Here is a 21,466-nt window from a genome sequence, read left to right as displayed (position 1 = left end):
ATTCACCTTACCCTGTGGTGGGCTGGCGCCCTGCCCGGGGTTTGTTTCCTGCCTTGCGCCTTGTGTTGGCTGGGATTGTCTCCAGCAGACCCCCGTGACCCTGTAATTTGGATATAGTGGATTGGATAATGGATGGATGGATGGATTCCCCTTACCTGTTAGAATCTCTGACTCCTATTGAAATAAATCATCACCACACCATGAGACATAAACTGGATGGAGATTGACAAAGCTTTTTTGGTAAGTCAGTAAAAACCAACAGTTGGCAGGAGATAGGTTTGTTGGTATAGTGTGCTATTTATCACCTATTTTTTACAGTTTTATGCTACTAAGATAAAGCATAATTGAATCTAATGTTTGACCTTAGAGAAGAATAACCAGAAGATGCTTGTCAAAGTTGAGGTTGTAACTTAATTGTGATTTGCCTATCGGACAAAGATTGGAGTGGAGGATGCAACTATCTGTCTGCTCCACAAGATATATTCTCACCCGGACAAAGCTGGCAGCCCTGTGAGGATTATGTTGTTTGATACCATCCAGCCATCCCTGTTAAGGGGTAAACTCAGAGATATGCAGGTGGATGAGCCTATGGTGTCCTGGACAATGGACTATCTGTCAGGAAGACTGCAGTTTGTGAGACTCAAAGACTGTGTCTCTGTTATGAAAGTGAGCAACACTGGAGCACCACAAGGAACAGTCCTGTATGCTTTTCTCTTCACAATGTACACATCAGAATATAAATATAACACCAGGTCACGTCACTTCTGTAAATTCACAGGTGATTCTTTTCTTATGGGGTGTATTGATAAAGGGGATGAGACAGAGGAGAGGAGTCAGGTGGAGAACTTTGTTTCTTGATGCAAAAAGACTTGTCTGCATGTTAACATCAGCAAAACCAAGGAACTGGTTATTGACTTTTGCTGCACCAGAGAGCCTCTATGTCTGGTCATTATTCAGAAAGTGGATGTAGAGGTGGTTCACTCCTACAAGTACTTGAGGGTCCACATCAATGACAGGTTGGACTGGTGTTGGAACACAGAGGAATAATATAACAAAAGGCAGAGCAGGCTCTTTTTTCTTAGGAGACAGTGGTCCTTTAATGTAGGTAGTGACATCCTTCACATCTTCTACAACTCAGTGATGGCCAGTGCAATCTTCTATAGTGTTTTGTGCTGGGCTGGTAAGATCACTTCAAGTGAGGCCCAACGAATCAACAAGTTAATTAAAAGGGCAGGCTCAGTTGTAAGACACACTTTGGACCCCCTGGAGGTTGTAGCAAAGGAGAGAAAAAAACAAAACAATGAACAATGCTGCTCATCCTCTCTCTGACACACTGGCACTGAGGACTTTCAGCCAATGACTTATTCAGCAGAAGTGTGTCAGGAAACGCAATGGGGGCTCCTTTATACTAACAGCAATATGCCTGGGACTGCCAAGTCAAAGTTTTTCTTACTTTTTAATTTTCTTGCTTTTCAGTCATTCCGGTGTGTATTCAGACAATATTGCGCCTGTTTATTCATACATTTATGAATTTATGTATTTATGTATTTATTTAAAAAGCTTCTGTAAAAAAGCCACCTGGGGATCTATAGTTAGGTCCATAAATATGTGGACAGAGACAACTTTTTTCTAATTTTGGTTCTGTACATTACCACAATGAATTTTAAATGAAACAACTCAGATGCAGTTGAAGAGCAGACTTTCAGCTTTAATTCAGTGGGGTGAACAAAACAATTGCATAAAAATGTGAGGCAACTAAAGAATTTTTTAACACAATCCCTTCATTTCAGGGGCTCAAAAGTAATTGGACAATTGACTCAAAGGCTATTTCATGGACAGGTGTGGGCAAGTCCGTCGTTATGTCATTATCAATTAAGCAGTTGATTTGAGGTGTGGTGTTTGCATGTGGAAGATTTTGCTTTGAACAGACAACATGCGGTCAAAGGAGCTCTCCATGCAGGTGAAAGAAGCCATCCTTAAGCTGCGAAAACAGAAAAAACCCATCCGAGAAATTGCTACAATATTACGAGTGGCAAAATCTACAGTTTGGTACATCCTGAGAAAGAAAGCAAGCACTGGTGAACTCAGCAACGCAAAAAGACCTGGACGTCCAAAGAAGACAACTGTGGTGGATGATCACAGAATCATTTCTATGGTGAAGAGAAACCCATCCACAACAACCAATCAAGTGAACAACACTCTCCAGGGGGTTGGCGTATCGATATCCAAGTCTACCATAAAGAGAAGACTGCATGAAAGTAAATACAGAGGGTGCACTGCAAGGTGCAAGCCACTCATAAGCCTCAAGAATAGAAAGGCTAGATTGGACTTTGCTAAAGAACATCTAAAAAAGCCAGCACAGTTCTGGAAAAACATTCTTTGGACAGATGAAACCAAGATCAACCTCTACCTGAATGATGGCAAGAAAAAAGTATGGAGAAGGCGTGGAACAGCTCATTATCCAAAGCATACCATATCATCTGTAAAACACGGTGGAGGCAGTGTGATGGCTTGGGCGTGCATGGCTGCCAGTGGCACTGGGACACTAGTGTTTATTGATGATGTGACACAGGACAGAAGCAGCCGAATGAATTCTGAGGTGTTCAGAGACATACAGTCTGCTCAAATCCAGCTAAATGCAGTCAAATTGATTGGGCGGCGTTTCATGATACAGATGGACAATGACCCAAAACATACAGCCAAAGCAACCCAGGAGTTTATTAAAACAAAGAAGTGGAAAATTCTTGAATGGCCAAGTCAGTCACCTGATCTTAACCCAATTGAGCATGCATTTCACTTATTAAAGACTAAACTTCGAACAGAAAGGCCCACAAACAAACAGCAACTGAAAGCCGCTGCAGTAAAGGCCTGGCAGAGCATTAAAAAGGAGGAAACCCAGCATCTGGTGATGTCCATGAGTTGAAGACTTCAGGCTGTCATTGCCAGCAAAGGGTTTTCAACCAAGTATTAGAAATTAACATTTTATTTCCAGTTATTTAATTTGTCCAATTACTTTTGAGCCCCTGAAATGAAGAGATTGTGTTAAAAAATGCTTTAGTTGCCTCACATTTTTATGCAATTGTTTTGTTCACCCCACTGAATTAAAGCTGAAAGTCTGCACTTCAACTGCATCTGAGTTGTTTCATTTAAAATTCATTGTGGTAATGTACAGAACCAAAATTAGAAAAAAAGTTGTCTCTGTCCAAATATTTATGGACCTAACTCTATCTATCTATCTATCTATCTATCTATCTATCTATCTATCTATCTATCTATCTATCTATCTATCTATCTATCTATCTATCTATCTAATTGTTGTAACAAATCTACTGGCTCCCTGATCTCTCTAACCCATAACACAAGGTGAACTAGCTGAAGCACACCAGAGCAACTCAGCAATCTTTTGACACGATTATGTTCAGACATGAAGGTCTTGTTCCAGGTAAGAATGCTGAGGTCCAATGAACTACATACAAACTCTGAGCACTTTCTTGTTTTAGTTTTGTCCAAATAAAAATATGTTGGTGTTGGGTGGGGGTTTGTTCTATTTACTCTCAAGGGTTCGTCTCAAGGGTTCGTACAACTGGAAAGAGGTTGCCTGAATGGGGGCATAACCATGATGACACAATGCAGAGATAATTCACTCAGAAAGGTCTGGATGAGCAAAGCACAGGTTCCAATAACATAATTAAACAAACAGGGACTGTTGCATATAAATTAGAATTACCAGCCAGCTTCAAAATGTATCCGTCTTTCACGTTTCATGTTTAGCACATACTTTTGTAGTCCTTTTCTCATCAAAGTACAACTCCCCTACATATTACAATTAATGGAGCATGAAATACGAAAAATAATATTTTATTCACACCATTTGACATCAAATGACCCTAAAAGAAAGATGCCACTCTCCTAAAGAAAGGACTTTAATTGAGAGTTGTCCTGCAGTAGAAAATCTTCCGTTTTTGAACTGCAGACCGTTTATATTAAATTTGAATTATTTCACTCAAACGAACCAAGATGAACTGAATTTACAGGATTATAATTACAGGCATTGCAAGACCCCTTTCTGTTATGTTCTTCTTGTATTGTACTAGTAATTTATGCATTTGCTCCAGTCAGTTTCTTTTTCAGTTGGTTTATGACCTGGGAATGGGAAATAAATACAGATGCTATAGAATCTGTTTTAACCTCCTTAGTGTTGCATTTTTTTTCTCAAAAAACATGTAAAAAGCATTGCATTTTTTAGATTGAAAAATTAATTTTTATTAAATCTCACCTTTCTACTGTAAAACGTGCAAAACACTAAAAGTACAATTGAAAGTATAATAATGATACAAATAATAATAATGATAATAATATGAAATGAATAATAATGATGATGATGCTAATGCCATATACTCTGAAAAATGTGCAAAACACTAAAAGTTCAAAGTCATAAGAGTAAAAAGTATAATAATGATACAAATAATAATAATGATGAAAAATGAATAATATGAAATGAATAATAATAATAATGATGATGCAAATACCATGCATACTGTCTTTTGTGTGGTATATCTTTGAATGGGAAGTCTGCTTAGGTGTACAGTCATTTACCAACACTGTTCAGCATAACGGTTTATCCCAACAACAATTCTTTCATCATCATCAAGAAATAACTTCAGCAAAGTAAGTGGCTCTTGGCTTTCAATGCTCACTTATATTCCTGGCTGCCCCACAACATCAAAATGATGTGCTCCTGGTTTATTTGAAGCAGGATCAAGAGAAACCCAAACGTGAGTGTCATTTACAAATTCAACAAAATCACTTTCAGTTTCACTGTCTGTTTCAGTTTCTGTGCCTGCAGACAGATTCATTTCGTCATCACTGTTAATGAGAGGCTCCCCAACATCATTGCTCGCATCAATGCAAAAGAGCATGCAACACCTGGGCTGCTGAAAAATATTTCTTATGAGATGCCATTATGAGGCTACAAGAAGACGTCTCTACACCGTTGCCTGAGTAATGCTTGGGATTAACGCTGTTAGCACTTTTACAGCCCAAGTAATCCTCAGGGTCTAACTCCTACTTGAGACGCATCTATACAGTTGCCCAAGTGAAACTCTGGACTAATGCTTTAAACACTGTTTTCACAGCCCGAGTGACACTCATGTCTAACATTAAGGAGGTTAATTAATATACCACCTGGGAACAGATGGATACCTAGGGCTTGAAATTACAGAAATAATTTATAGCTTGAGAAAGGAAGGAGTTTAGTGGTACATAAAAGATCAAATTCTTTGATTAGAATCATTCGTTGACTGAATGAGATAGCCAGTCAGATGTGTGCAATGTCATATATCCTGAAACTCCACATGTACATCCACCCATCCATCCATTTTCCAACCCGCTGAATCCAAACACAGGGTCACGGGGGTCTGCTGGAGCCAATCCCAGCCAACACAGGGCACAAGGCAGAAACCAATCCCGGGCAGGGTGCCAACCCACCGCAGGACACACACAAACACACCCACACACCAAGCACACACTAGGGCCAATTTAGAATCGCCAATCCACCTAACCAGCATGTCTTTGGACTGTGGGAGGAAACCGGAGCGCCCGGAGGAAACCCACGCAGACACGGGGAGAACATGCAAACTCCACGCAGGGTGGACCCGGGAAGCGAACCCGGGTCTCCTAACTGCGAGGCAGCAGCGCTACCACTGCGCCACCGTGCCGCCCCCACATGTACATTTTACCATAAATATATATATATAGTGGGAAATAGCCCAAACACAGACAGACGGACATCTTTTAAAAGTCCAACACACATTTATTTACAAAATGAAAGTGCACAAAACCCAGTGCCGCAGCACCAATCACCACAGTCCAGGCCCTCAACAAATGCCTTTCCTTCAGACCGCCTCCTTCTCTCTCCTTCCAGGCCTCATCCTCTTCCACCCGACTCCAGCCTTGAATGAAGGGAGGTGGCCCCTTTTTAAGATCCCGGATGTGCTCCAGATGTGTCCCAGCAATCTTCCACCTACACGCCCCGGTGTGGCGGAAGTGCCGGCTGCATCCCCGGAAGCACTCTGAGTGTCCCTGCTCCTCTTCCCCCAGCACTTCCTGGTGTGGCGGAAGTGCTGAGGTCCAGGGCTGCCAAGGCATTCGGGCGCCCCCTGGCGGTGACCGCAGGCCCCTACAGGGTTGAGCTTCAAAGCTCTGCACCCGTGGCCCCCAAAGCAACCAGGGCAGTTGCCCCCTCGTGGTCTGGAGGAGGTGTGAGCCCTCCTCCGGTCCTCTTGGGTGTCCCGGCTGGGTACCACCCCCAGCCGTGTGCCACAGTATATATACTGTATATATATATATATATATATATATATATATATATATATATATATATATATATATATATATATATATATATATATATATATATAGTGACAATAGGGGGGGCCCTGTCACACCTCCAAATCCGCAGACAACACGCCAAAACACCAGGTAAAAAGTCCCAGTAATATTTTTAATAATTACAATAATGTGCACAAAGCACCTCCACTCCCACAATATACAATAATAATCAATAAATCAATACAATAATCAAATCTTCCACTCCACCCAGCAGCTCTGTCATACTTCCTCCCAACTCCGGCTCAGTCAGCTGGGTTTCCCACAGTCCTGTAAATAGATATTGACCCGGAAGTGCTCCTGTCCTTCAGTCCTCGTGATCCCATGGAACGTCCAGGTCAGATGAACATTTATATTTTTCTTTAGCCCTGAAGTACTTCTGTCCTTCCATCCCCATGACTTGGGAGTACTTCCGGGTTATAATAGAGACAATCTTTGTGTCTCCCGGCAGCCCCCATAGTATCCAGCAGGGCTGTGAAACCAAACTCCATTGTCCATGATGCCCTGCGGGAATTCAGGCACCTCCATGTTGCAGGGAGGACTCCATTTGGCAGTGTGGATGTATTGGCCAGGATAAGCTGCCGGCCATCTCTCGCAATATATATATATATATATATTGTCACAGACGGCTGGGGTCCTTGTCCAGCTGGGATGCCTCTTCACTGTATGGACCGGGGGAGCAAGCTTGGTCAGAACAGTACCACCCCCGAGACACTAGATGGCAGCCCCTTGGGTGGCAGTGGTGCCTCTGATTCCCGCAGGGCTCCATGGGAGATGGAGTTCTCTACACCCTATTGGGATCCGGGGGTGCCGCCAGGGGGTGCTGCAGTTGTTCCTGAGCCCATATATACTGTATATATATACAATAGCCAGAATTAATTTAGTTTTATTCAGAATGTTCCACTTTAATTGCCTTAATGGAAATAAAATGCATTACCAACCCATCTTTCCTTCAGCCTAGGTTGATTTTTAATATTTAAATGAATTCCATGTAAGAGCAGACCCTCGACTTTCCAACTAATAAATTTGAACGAATGATTGCAAGTATCTGGGCCTTCGCTTATTCTCCTCATATCTCTAAGCAACACAGATATCAGCTTTCATGCAAACAATAACTGATCCTTTTGTTAGGAAGCCCCAAATGTATGGCATTGCTCCACCAGGAAATGTCCAAGATTTATATTGTCACAAGGATGACACGTGGGCCTGGCAACTACATAATGTACCAACCAAAGTGGTGTCGATCATGAAACGAACTCACAAAATTGTGTTGCCCAATAAATAACAAACTCAGAAAAAGTGATGTGATGGATGACAGAAAAGTAAAGATAAAAACATAAACAATTAGTAAATAAAAACTAACAGCATGCACAAAAGCCAATTACATTAATGTTGCAGGCCTGACCTATATGTTAAAGAACTGACTGGCCTTCTTCACACATACTTCTTAACTCTTGAATTTATTAATGCATATCTGGTATAACCTGCATGTTTCAGAGAGGCTCTTGAAAAGACTGCAGCCAGGTAGATCCCTGATTGGCAGGGGTGGGGAAGTGCTTAGCATACCCCAATACAGTAGCTGTATCTGCAATAAATGAACCAGCCGCACAGCTTCATAAATAAAACCGTTACCATCTAATGTAATGCAAAGCATACCCTAAAGAATTTCATCATAAGTGGCAGACATTTGGCAGGGATGATAACTATTATTCTAAATATTTTATAAAACTCATTTTAACTGCAGGAAACATACTGTATCACCCACATTTGTGTAAAAAAACAAGAGAGACAAAGTACATGCAACTGCAATGAGTAAATCTACGAGATAATTTCAGACAGGTTGGCATTCCATTATCAGTTTTACAGGACTAACATACAACTCATGATTCAAATACAAAATCAATCCAACACACAATGTGGCCTGTTTTGTCTGACATGTTAGCAAAGAAACAGATTTCTGATTTATGACATAAGATTGCCTTATAATGACATATCTTAGACGGATTGTCATACTGAATATTCATCTTCGCAGAGATTGATATGAAATTATTAAGAGCACTACAGCTTACTTGTCTATCACTGATAGTTTGTGCCAAGATGCAGTGAACCAGCCGCACAATGGCAATTACAGAATCACAATCTATGTAACAATTGAAATGAAAAGTAACAGAGGACACATGCTCTCATTTATTTCTTGTAGTGCATAACAGCTGCCTCACAGACATATTCCAACACACCATTCTGTCTTAAATGTGTCTATATGCTTTGCCAATACAGTCTAATATGATATCATTTAAACAGATTGTAGAAGACATGTTGGCATGATTCTGATTCTTGCCCTGTCTGATTTGGCACTCTTCTGGTTGATGATTATATCACATGCTTCATCCTACATAGACTGATCAAAAATATTTGAAATTTGGCTGATTTGCATTTGCATGATCATGTAGTTACATTCTGATATTTATCAGTTTATACTTTGCAAAGACAAATGATTTTCAAAAAATAATAAAGCTTGCTACATGCGCATAGGGGACAGCTGGAGGACTCTAGTGACTGTAATTTTACCGCCGCACCAGGGGTTGGCACTCTTTCTTAACATCTTTCTACCTTTCTCCCTCTGCAGACTGAATGATTGACAGCTGGAACACCTCTGAAGTCTCTTCTGGTGTCCATCCACTTCTTCCTGCCGGGAAGACTGAAAACCAGAAACTTCACCATCTTTGGTAGTTCTATTTGAACTCACATGTACAGAGACGCTGACACAATAATTGCACGTTTTTACTTTGTGCCCTCCTCCACAATAATCTATCGTCTTTGGGGGAGGAGCAAAAGCGTTAGATTTGTCAAAAATTTCAATCTTCGGTTTCAACAGATGTCAACATTCCCCAGGTACCAAAAACAACATATTTTAATGATGGATGTGTGTTTGTCTGTGTGTCACAGTTTTTTGAGGACGGCCTAGAGCTAAAATGACACGAAGGAAAAATACCAAACTCGAAACTTAAGCCTGTTATGAGATGACAATGTGCTGATTATTTTTTGAGCCAAATCATGCAAGAGAAAGAAGCACTCTAGAGGAACCCTGCAATTCTGCAATTAATTATGAATTCTTCTAATCGATTGCTATCATAATGACCTAATTTATGATCAGAAACATCAGCATCAGAGTGGTAAACAATTACTGAAATGTTACAGAATAGGGTAGCTGTCTTGGCACCCCAACTCTTTATCGTTGTCCTCTCTTTTGTTTACACATGCTATAGCACACAGAAACACAGAAGTAGGAGTAAAGGCATTTTATCGGTTTCCTTAAGTTAGGAAGCTACTCTTAACTTCACCCAGATTTAGGTGAGATCGTGAGCTGTCCTAATTCGCTAGGAACTGTCAGAAGATGGCATTCAGGCAGAGATCAGTATGCACATATTGGGAGGTGCAGAATTTTTTTGTAAATGCTGGATAACAATGAATATTGAAGATATCAATTTGACAGAGATGGAGTAATATCCACGACCAATCTTGTACATTACATGATTGCTCCATCAACGTGGAGTAGCCATGTGCTGTCAGCCAAAATGAAAGTGTTTTTAGCATTACATGTAAAATGCAGCTTTGCAATAGCAATGAATTGGATATGTCATAACCTACCCATAGTATAATATGGCACAACATACTATTTCTCAAATTTTGCACCAAACTTTAAAAGTCCTTACAATACATGAGATAACACATGAGGTAATGTTAAAGAAAGGGTCATACATGCAAATTGGTATAAACATAAAGATTATTGCCCTAAGTGTGGATATCACAGTATCAGCTCACAAGCGATTATAGATTGTGACGGATAAACCAGCATCCAAGCTGATATGTACACTGCTCCCTTACCTGGCCAGGAGACCTTGATAACGGAAGGCCACAGAAGGAGTGATATATTATTTCCTTACCAGGACATGGAGGTGGAAGGATGTTACAGGTGCTACATCAATAGTGGTATCCTAACAACCACTGAGCAACATCTGCGATGGACTTGGGAATCTGGAAGGTCAGCACAGTGAAATCGACTGCCTGATATGGAAGTGAATCCCTCAGTACACTGGTTGGCAGCATACTGCATAGCAAGCCCTGGCATGAATCCCCGCAGGGCAGCATGGAAGCTGTGGTCCTATTGGCTTGCCCTGTGGGGGCTGCCAGGAAGAGCTCTAGGATAGTGATGATACAAGGACTGTGGTGATCCTGTCTGACTTGGAAGTTCTTCCCAGAGGCAATAGATTAAGCAATGGAAGCACTCCTGGGTCCAGACTCAGGGGAAGTTGGAGTCAGGTGTAGAGGAGAGAGTAGAGGTGGAGAAAAAGAAAAGAAAGAAAAAGAAGAGAAAGTGTTGTGCTGTACTGTGAACAAAAGAAGCCTGCATGAAGGATGTGTTTAAATTAAAAACACTTCAGTTAAACTGGGACTGTTGTGGTACAATTGTGTCTGAGGGTTTGGGGGTTAGTGACGCCACCTACCTGTATAAACTGTACAGTAGTAGCCAACATATTATCCTGAAGATAAACAAAACTGGAAGGATGATTGACAGTAAAATGTCACACAAGTACACTGAGCTCTGCAGTCCTTAAACCCCTGGAACATTCCTGTCACATTTAAAAAACCTGGGAAGGTTCAAAAAGTTAAGCAGAGCGCCCCCATGGTGTTAGATAAATAAGTCCTTGCAGAAGATACAGTGGGATCATGGAAAGAGACATGGCATGGCATGGTGGAAGACGATTGGGACACTGGAAGAATTAATGTGACTTCAGAAACAGAACAAGAATTGCTGTGACTAGTTTCATTAACTGTGTAATTTGTGAGGTGTTTTCCATGGTCATAACCGCAGGAGGAAGATTCATCTGAAAATATGGCTGTGGATTGTTCATCCATTCAGAGCCACCACTTTCCATACACAAATCACACACTGTGCATGAGGCCCGTGATCACAGGGCCAATGTTTAGTCTCTGCTGGACAGCCAATTAGATTGCACATTTTCTCATGTGCTTAACTTGACTTGAGTCAGATAACTCCTCCCACAACCCTAGCTGAAACCACAGTGTTAACCAGGCATTTCACGTGACATCACTGACGTATAACGCAAAGCAACATCCTCCTCAACAGAGCAGAGAGCAGGTAGTCCACAGCTTGACTTATTGTGGTTATAGCTGTTTCACAAATCATCAGATTCATGAATCATCAAATTAACATCGTTGACAGTCACCTACTGTGATAATTTTCCTTTAACTAGCAGAGAGTTGGCTTCAACCATTAGGGATAAACAGTAGGTGTTTAAGGACTTTCAAAACTCAATTTGTTGTTACATTAGAAGAGTTAAGTGGATAGGACTGGTGAGCTTTGTTGGGCTGAATGGCCTGTTCTCATCTACATTGGTTTAATGTTCTAATGTTCAAGTCAAGACTAGTAATGAGCACAAGGAAAAAATAAAACAAAACCATGAAGAAGAAGCTCATGCTGCACTTGCATTTGTGTTTAGAAACCTAAATGTATCCAACTTCCAGTATTTTTATTGTTCAAATTAAAGTTGTTGTAAGAAATACTAATGTAGCGAATCAGAGGTGGAGGATAGTGGTGCGGGAGCCCCCAGAAAATTCTGCTTAGGACCCCAGTTTGGCAAGGGGCTACACTGAATCCATCCCTCCATTTTCTAAATAAGCTTTATCCTGAGCAGGATCACAGGGAAACTGAGGCCTATCCCAGGCAGGAACAGTTCCTGGAGCATTCATTGTTAAATAAATGTGCCTGATGTTGGGCTTTACTCTCATTCAGTGCTTGGTCTTTCCATCTTGTTGCTCATTACAGTTTTACTCTGATAACAATGGTAACAATTGCATGCAGCTTAGAGCAACACCCTCCCTTATTATATTTTCCTTCATCTACTACTACTTTTAATATTATTATCATAATATCTTTATGGTGCAGCCTTAGCATTAGTATCAGAAACTGCTAAACGTCATCTTGATTTCCAGTTTGCAGCTTGGGCATCATCCTTCCTCAAATGTGAACTCTCACTCCTAACTGGGAGTAGGTGTAGGATGCTTTGTAAATACTTCTCATGTGCTACTTGGAGGTAGGACAAATTATTATCCTAGTCAACTTCAAGGAGTAATTCTAAAGTACTTGATAAATATGGGACCAGATTATGGGTGGTGTTTTGGTCTTCACAAACAATTGCATAATTTCACATATGAGAGACCTGTACTCACTTTCAGACATTTACTCAGCTCTGATACTCCCCAATAAATAATCATTGTGTTTTCACCTTGCATCACCCCAAAACAAACATGCAGATAATCTGTTAATGTTAATGCTATCCTATAGGAATGAAAAATCAAAAAAGAGATGTCCTTAATATCTTTTTGGTTTCTCCTCGAAAACAATGAGATCAGAAAGAAATAAAATGGAGGCATTGTCTTTTGTCTCATGTTTTTCAGATTTTTCTCCTGAGACAAAACACCCCAGTATCCTCACCAGCGTCTCCTCTTTAGTTTCTTCAAAGATCTCAGCAAAGTCAAAGTGGGCACAAATCTTCGATGTAGCATCTTTTAGTGTTTTTTGCTATTTGAAAGTATTTGTATTGTTTGCTCAGTAATATACAGTGAGATGTACGAATGGCGGTAACAAAACACTTTAATTACAAAAATGTAGCCCTTCCTTCTGAATAATACTATTAGTTGTTCTCATTTGCATAGGTGTGTTCCAGTTAGATCATACTCATTCTAGAAGGCAAGGCATAGTGGTTAAGACTTTGGGTCCCAAATCCTGGGGTTGTGTGTTCAAATCCCACTACTGACGCCACTGTGTGACCACAAGCAAGACCTGCCTGAGCTCCAATTTCCATATCAAAAGAAAAGTGACCAATTATGTCTCAAATGTTATAATTCACCTGGATAATGGCATCAGTCTAAAAAAAGGAAAATATGATGTCTAGAAAAAAATTAAAACAAGACTAGAAAGAGATCTCACAAAATGTATCAGGCTCTTCACACCAAATTCTCAATTTTGAATTGTATCTCATGTCTCCTTTTTATCTAAAGGTTTTTCTCCTAAAGAGAAAAGTGACAAAGTTGATTCTTTAATGAAACATAAAGGAGAATCTCTTTTAAGTGTTATGAGCCATCAAAGATCAACCTTTGAGAAGGAAAATTTTCCTATGGGTATATAAATATGCTTTGGGGGAGTAGAGGGGGTGCTTTCCTTCTTGTTAAAATTTCTCTTGATTTTAAAACAGAGATACAGAAGAGAAGTCAAACAGGCAAAGTCATTTCCACAAAGACAAAAATTAAACAATTGGGAAATCAAGTTGTGAGTCATCAAACAGGCAAAGATTCAAAAACCATTAAACCAAACAGGAACCGAAGCCGTTCAAAAATCAAAACAAATTGTGCTAGAGGAAAAAAAAAAGAACAGACACTAAACAAACCATAATTTGATTTTATATAACATGGCAGCCATGATCTCAAACTCCATGCAGTGTCCTCAAAATGTGCAGTGTCATAATGGTGAGGTTCTCAAAATGGTATAGATGATGTTAACAAAAAATGTAAAAAAATAAACAAAAGAAAGAAAGCTACTTAAATCCTGACGTTATGTCTACCAGCAAAGCTGCTGCTGCCCTGTTTCTTTTTGGTCATCTGTCTAGGCAGAAAGCAGCTGTCTTTGTCTTGTGTCCCCCCTGTCAGAATACAAAGATGGTTGTGTTTCAGTCTGTGCAGCCACCCAAAGACCTCCCCAGACAGCGGCTGTCTCATTCTGTCTTGTCAGCCGATGCACTCCCTCAATGATTCCTGCTTTGTATTTTCAGATTCCATCTCATTTCCACACTGCAACTGTCTTCTTCCTTTTCTCTCTCAGTGTGCCTCCCATCATGGGTAGAACTGGAGTGAACATTCAGCCAGCAGCCCCATTCAGCAGGGTGCACTAATAGAATTCAATATGGGCCCATTTTGTCAAAGTCAAGGTAAACTTTCAGATCGCTCACATGTGTTAAAACTGAATAAAATAAAATATCAGACACAGACTGAGAATCTGAGCACTAAATTATTACAAATAACGCATTTACTCATGGGAGCCTTTCTAGTTTTTTTTAACTATGCTTTATCATTTAACGCATAATTGCTGCATGTACAAAAAATGTTTTCAGTTTTCTTGTGTTTATTCAGCATGGCAGTATTTCATTACTTGTTGAACTGCTCCATTTATATTAATTTTATTTACAGCTGTTTGCATGGCAGACACGTTTTTTCAAAGCGATTTGTAAAAGTGGGGTCCATCAAGGAACACATACGAGCACAGTATCAGGAAAGGAAAAGATGAGCCGCATGTCCTCCTTAGAGATACTGATAGTGAGACATCGCTAAACCAATTAAGGCATTTTTTTTTTTATAATATGAATGTGCCATTTGCATAACAAAAGGAAGACAATAACTGCCAAAAGACAGAGAATTGCTTACTAATTAGAGTGCAAGTCAAAAGAGAAATGGAGCCGACACTTAAGAGCTGTTTGCAAAATAAGGAACAGCTGATTTTGGTGATGTGTTACAGCTCTTTCATGTTCTCCTCTGTTAAGTTAATTACATCCAGCAGGTAACCAACAGAGCTAACACAAATAGAAAGACGCTGTACATCTTTAGGTGGGCACACATATGTTTGGAGTTATCTTCTGTAATGAAATGTTAACAAGAGAGAGTCTGTACTGCAGGATTGTAAAGTATTTTACTTGAGCTATGCAAGATATCTTCAAATTATACAATAAACAAGACCTTGAAGAGTTTTGAGTAAAAAAAAAAGAACCTTGAGCCATTTAGATTTCAGGTTGAGATTTTCATGCAAATGCTATCCCAAATTATCAATGCAAACTGCACAATTATCTCAGAGTTCTTTATACAATAAGAGCAGCTCCATTTCTAAAGGAGAATAAATTCCCAAGACAAGAGCAGGCAGCTTATGTGAGGTTGTGAGAGTCGACTGAGGTGCATAACCTTGTGGTTTCAACTTCTTAGTGACAAGAAATCTCCAATACTGCCACAAACCATTCAGTTCTGGCAATGAAATTGCTAAGTAAATGAAAATGTATGAGCTCAGAGAATGCAAGAAAGGCCAAACTAGATAAGTCGGAGTTGGTGCTTTCACAGCCGGTGTCACCCCAGTTTACATCACAGTGTGTGAAAGAAGAGAACTATTGAGAAGGTCAAATTCCATGTGGAAAATAAATGTATTTGTGAATACACTAAGAAGAAAATACTGTGAGAAATGACATCTGAAACATGGGTGTTCTACACAACTAGGGGGCTCCGCCCCCTGCTCGCTTTGCTCGCCAACCCCTGGTGTTGGGTAACCCAAAATACATTGATGTATGTATGAGATATATTGGAGTGTAAAGGTGTAGATGACGAACAAAGGAAGTAAAGAACCCATAGCATGGCACATTAGAAAGATTTACTGGAATTTTTCTTTATACATAACATTTGTAGTAAAGATGGTGTGTTTTCCTTGAATGAGTTTTCCTTGGTATGGAGTATCTATAACTTTAACTTTAATGTCAGATGAACGCCGAACTCTTGAGAAGACTACATAAAGTTGTCCATGTCCAAATACAGGCTCAGAGAGGTATATGCCAACTCTGTCCATGGTTTGTCCTTGGGATTTGTTGATTGTCATGGCAAATGCAGGTTTAATGGGAAATTGGCATTGTTTAAGTGTAAAAGGTAATTCCAGGTCAACTCTAGGAATCAAAACAGTATTGTTAGAATGTGATCCTGTAAGTACTTTTGCTTCAATAACATTGTCTGTCATGGTGTTGATGACTAAACGTGTACTGTTGCATAAACCTTGTTTAGTATTAAGGTTTCTTAATAGCATGACTATTGTCCCGATTTTAAGGTTAAGATTGTGTTGTGGTAATCCGGCTGGGTTAATAGTGTTTAAATATTCTAAGGGGAAATTAAGATGCTCATTCTCGTCTTCAGAATCAACATTGTCAGTACTTAGAAAGAGGCGGCTTTCTCCAGGAAGTAACGCAATGACCTGGTTATTTATGCGATCAACGTCAATATTCTTTGGACATAATATAGCCCGATGTGTTATTAGTGGTATCTGGTCTAACGTGATTGCTGTTCCAAACACCTCCGTCACTAAGTCGTCGCAGATAAAGGCTTGAGGGATCTGAATAATATCTGGGTGAAGTCCATATGTATTGATAAGGTTTCCATCTCCTAGTTGCAATAACCGATTGGTATATTCTGGATCTGGACATCGCATTTTTTGTACCAAATGTATTGTCTCAAAGTAATGCCAATTGTCTGCGTATTTCAAACTGGACTGAACAATAGCTGAACACATGGCATGTGGAACAATAGCTAGGCATTGTCGAAAATCTCCTCCTAATAACAGTACTTTTCCTCCAAATGGAATATTATTATTCATTAACGTTTGGAGAAGTTTATCAATGGTGTTGAGTAAATGACTGGATGCCATTATACATTCGTCTAAAATCAACAGTTTTGCAAGACTGATTTCTTGTGCATTGTTACTGTTCATTTTCATAGTTGATACCGATGTTTCCGTGATTGGGACTGGAAGTTTGAATAAGGAGTGACATGTGCGACCATTTATCAACAAATTAGCAGCTACTCCGGTTGTAGCTGATGCGATAATTAACTGTTGTTTTGCAGTAAAGAAATGTATAAGTGTTTCATAAAGGTATGTCTTTCCGCTTCCCCCAGGGCCGTCAAGAAAGTAGCATTTGGGTATCGGGCTGTCGTCTTCTGTGGCAAGAACAATCTTATTAAAAGCAGCAGATTGTAAGGTATTTAAACTGGAAATCAAAGTTTGCGCAATATGTTGTTCTTCTTGCAGATTTATTGGTGTTGAATGTAGAGTTGGTAATGAATCTGGAACATTTGGTAAATTGAAGTCTAATACGGAGCATTTTCTGTGGTTGTACTGTTAATAATACATCACTGTAATGTGATTCACATATGCTATATGGTTTGGACGTGTGAGGATGCCGTACGTTTAATACGGAGAGTTCGTTTATTCTTATTACCCGGACCATGCTGTGTTGTGTGGACGTTTAGTACAGAAGCGCGTTGTAGGCGCCTGCGCCTTTCGTACTTTCTCGCGCCTTCCGTACTATCTTTGTGGACCTTTGTGGATTCTGTAGTGCCTTCCGTTTGACTCTGGGGTGCAGTGCAGAATCCTCTTTTCTGTGTGGCTGTGTCATTAGTCGTTAGCTATGGGCGCGTTGTTGCTTCATGTCTTATTTACATTAGTTGAGCTCTTTCGTTTTTGAGCCGTGACTCCTTCATTCGCGGTGGATCAGACTTCGCTTACGGTTTATGAGACCCGCGCTGTAGGCGCCTGCGCACTATGTCTCCTGTTCCATCGCCGTGTACCTGCGTCCGTGCCTTCCGGTTTACCATTCTCAGTTAGTAATATGGATAAACAGAGAATATGTGCGATAGCGAATACATCCTAAATGGCACCTCCAAATGTATGTTATTTTTAAAGTATGGAGTCAGAAACATATTTAGAATTGGGAATGGAAGGCCCATCATCAGAAAATGGATACAAGGGACAGTCTGGTACACCAACTAGGTTTTCTTCCTGCTTTGCTTCCAATGCTGCAAGAACAGAATCTCCCTACAACCCGAAAAATTGATGGATAAAGGGATCATGAAGGTATCAGGAGTGTTGTGTGATTGAAGAATTAAGGTGAAGGTTGCAGGTAAGGATATTAAGACAGTGGTAAGACCATCAGCAATGTGTGGAGCTGAGACCTGAGCAATAAAGGAGTGGCAGAAATGAGAATGTTAAGATGGTTGTGTGGAGTTACAAAAAATGAGACAATCAGAGGTACAACAAAAGTGGGAGAGATATCTAAGAAAGTAAAGGAAGGTAGGATGAAATGATATGGACATGCGATGAAGAGAGACAATGAAATATGTTGGAAAAGAAGAGTGACGGGAATGGAAGTACAGAGGAAGAGATAGTGATGGAGGCCAAATTGGAGGTGGATGGATAAAGTAAAAGAAGATTTGAACGAAAAGGGATTCACTGGTGAGAAGATGCAGGACCAAGTTGTTTGGAGAAGGTTAATCGAGCACATCAACCCCACAAAGAAAAAAATCGGAAGTGATCTCTCCTAGACTTTCTCGTATACTCAGATATGGGGGTGAATATTAAAGGAGTAAACCGCAAGACAATGATTATATTTGTATATTAGGTACAATAAAGAACCATCAACAACAAATCAAATTAATAATATATTGAACAATTATTATAAAAGTAAAGTTGAATAAATAGGACTCTGCAGCTGCATAAATGAAAGGTAATGTACCACTTCCAGTTAACAGAAATAGCCCAAAATCTGATACAAATCTACGTTGTGTACCTAAAACTTGTATGCAAAATTTGGTTGACCTAAGTGAAAGTGTACTCAGGTTATCGTGTTTACATACACACACACACACACACATACAGACAAACAGACATAATCCCAAAAATTATATTTTCGGACTCAGGGAGGTCTAAAACTTCAAAATTCATCAAAATCTCAAAATGGAATTTTTGAAGGATTCCAATACTTTCCCTATATATCGTACACAAGAAAGTCAGGGAGGTCTAAAATGTTGAGGTTCATCAAAATCTCGACATCAAATCTTTGGGCAATTACAATACTTTCTCTATACTTCGTATACGAGAAAGTAAAAAGATGAAGAAGAAGAAGAAAAGGGATAAAATGAAAAGTACAATAAAGCTGCCCATAGGAATGAAAAATCAAAACAGAGATCTCCTTAATATCTGTTTGGTTTCTCCTGGACAACAATGAGACCAGAAAGACATAAAATGGACAAATTTCCTTTTGTTTCCTGCTTCTCTGATGTTTCTCCTGATAAAGAGTTCTCCGGTGTTCTCACCAGCGCCTCCTCTTAAGTTTCAACAGAGATCTTAGAAAAGACATACAATGGGCTCAGATTTTCCAAGTAGTCTCCTGAAATTTGTTTTTTACAGTTTAAATGTTATTTGCATTGTGTGTTCAGTAATAAATGTATGGAAAGCTGCTTGTGGTAAACATTTTATTATGATTAGAAAACTGTAGTGCTTGCTTCTGAATAATATTATTAGTTGTTCTGATTTATATATTTTTTGTTGTGCTCCAAATAGATCATGCTCATGGCGGAAGAAAAGGTAGCCAGGGTGGCATAGTGGTTAAGACTTTGGACTTTAAACCCTGAGGTTTTGGGTTCAGACCCTACTACTCTGCCTTTGCTCCAAATGGCAAAATAAATGTAACTGTTGTAAGTCATCTTGGATTAAGGCACGAGTCCAATTAATAAGTACAAAACATGGAGTCTTGGAGATTAAAACAAGAGTACATAAAGATTTCACAAAATATAATATGCTTTTCAAAACAAATTCCCAATTTTGATTCCTTTTACAACAACAACAGCAACAATAATTTATTTCTTGTATAGCCCAAAATCACACAATGAATGCCTTAAGTGGCTTTAACAGGCTCTGTTTTTGACAGCCCATCAGCCTTGACTCGCTAAGAAAACAAGGAAAAACTCCCAAAAACAACCTCGTAGGGACAAAATGGAAGAAATCTTGGGAAAGACAATTCAGAGAGAGACCCCATTCCAAGTAGTTTGGGTGTGAAATGGTGTAAATCCATCCATCCATCCATTTTCCAACCTGCTGAATCCGAACACAGGGTCACGGGGGTCTGCTGGAGCCAATTCCAGCCAACACAGGGCACATGGCAGGAACCAATCCTGGGCAGGGTGCCAACCCACCTCAGGACACACACAAACACCAAGCACACACTAGAGCCAATTTAGAATTGCCAATCCACCTAACCTGCATGTCTTTGGACTGTGGGAGGAAACCGGAGCGCCCGGAGGAAACCCACGCATACACGGGGAGAACATGCAAACTCCACGCAGGAAGGACCCGGGAAGCGAACCCAGGTCTCCTAACTGCAAGGCAGCAGCGCTAGCACTGTGCCACCGTGCCGCCCATGGTGTAAATACAACACACAAAACAGAACATAAGTAATCTTCTTCACAGAGCTAGAAGTCCAATCTTTTATTGCCAGTTTAGGAATACAACACAATAAAAACAACATCTGTCCATCAGCTAATTGTAGAATAATGGCCAGTTTGTAGAAACAGAGTCAGACACAGTTAGGGTCCTGGAGACTTCGGCCAACAAACCGCCTCCTCCCTATTGGCCATTCCATAGCTGAATCAGTGCTAGGCCAGCCAGTCTGATGAAAGGACCCTTCCACCCGATGATTCCAGTGCTCCTTCATCTGAGATGACTTTTTAATAAGTAGGCAAACAAATTGGTGGTAAAGCAGTGGTACCAAGTGAGGATACCAAAACGAGAAACAGAGTACTTACAACTAATCAAATTTTACCTCAGTTGTATCTCATGTCTCCATTTTGTCTAAAATTATTTCTCCTAAGGAATTTTAGGAGAAACACCTGTGATAAAGTTAATTCTTAAATGAAACATAAATGAAAATCTCATGTAGGTCTTATGAGCCACCCAAGATCAACCTTCGAGCAGTAAAATTTTCCTATGGTTGATGTGGGGTTGAGTGAACTGTTACAGAGGACCCAGAAGCTCCACCATGCAGGCATGGTTGCTGAATACATCTATTTTAACTAATTATCCTTAAAAAAGACAGTGTATGTGTATGAAAGTATAATATTTGTGAAAAAGCATGCAGTTTTAATTTGCTTTAAAAACAGCATAAGTACTGCCTAAACTGGACTGGAGTTCTTGCACTATCAGTTGAAAAACCAAGGCCACTTGGGCAGTGTAATTTCATTACACTGGGGGTGTCATAAATCCCACTCTGCACTTAGCCTTTACTAAAGAAATCCATTGAAGAAGTTTTCCCACCATTTAAATTATAATTAATCCCCAAGCAATAATCCTTGCTGTTTCCTAATACATTTGCCCATTCATTAGCATAAATTCTAATATCTTTACTTCCAGCTCATAATTTACTGTTTTTTT

The 21,466-nt window shown here is 39.9% G+C and overlaps 1 protein-coding gene across 2 annotated transcripts in view; it reads right to left on the bottom strand.

The window, feature by feature from the left end:
• The window catches only part of LOC114665051 (regulator of G-protein signaling 9-like), a 200,797-nt gene that overhangs the window by 157,028 nt on the left and 22,303 nt on the right, over nt 1–21,466 (bottom strand). The gene's annotated exons all lie outside the window — the stretch shown is intronic.

Source organism: Erpetoichthys calabaricus, chromosome 14 (genome assembly GCF_900747795.2).
Source record: "Erpetoichthys calabaricus chromosome 14, fErpCal1.3, whole genome shotgun sequence".
NCBI classification, from domain to species: Eukaryota; Metazoa; Chordata; class Cladistia; order Polypteriformes; family Polypteridae; genus Erpetoichthys; species Erpetoichthys calabaricus.
Note: the sequence above shows the minus strand (reverse complement) of the source record. Positions and strands in the feature narration are given on the sequence as shown.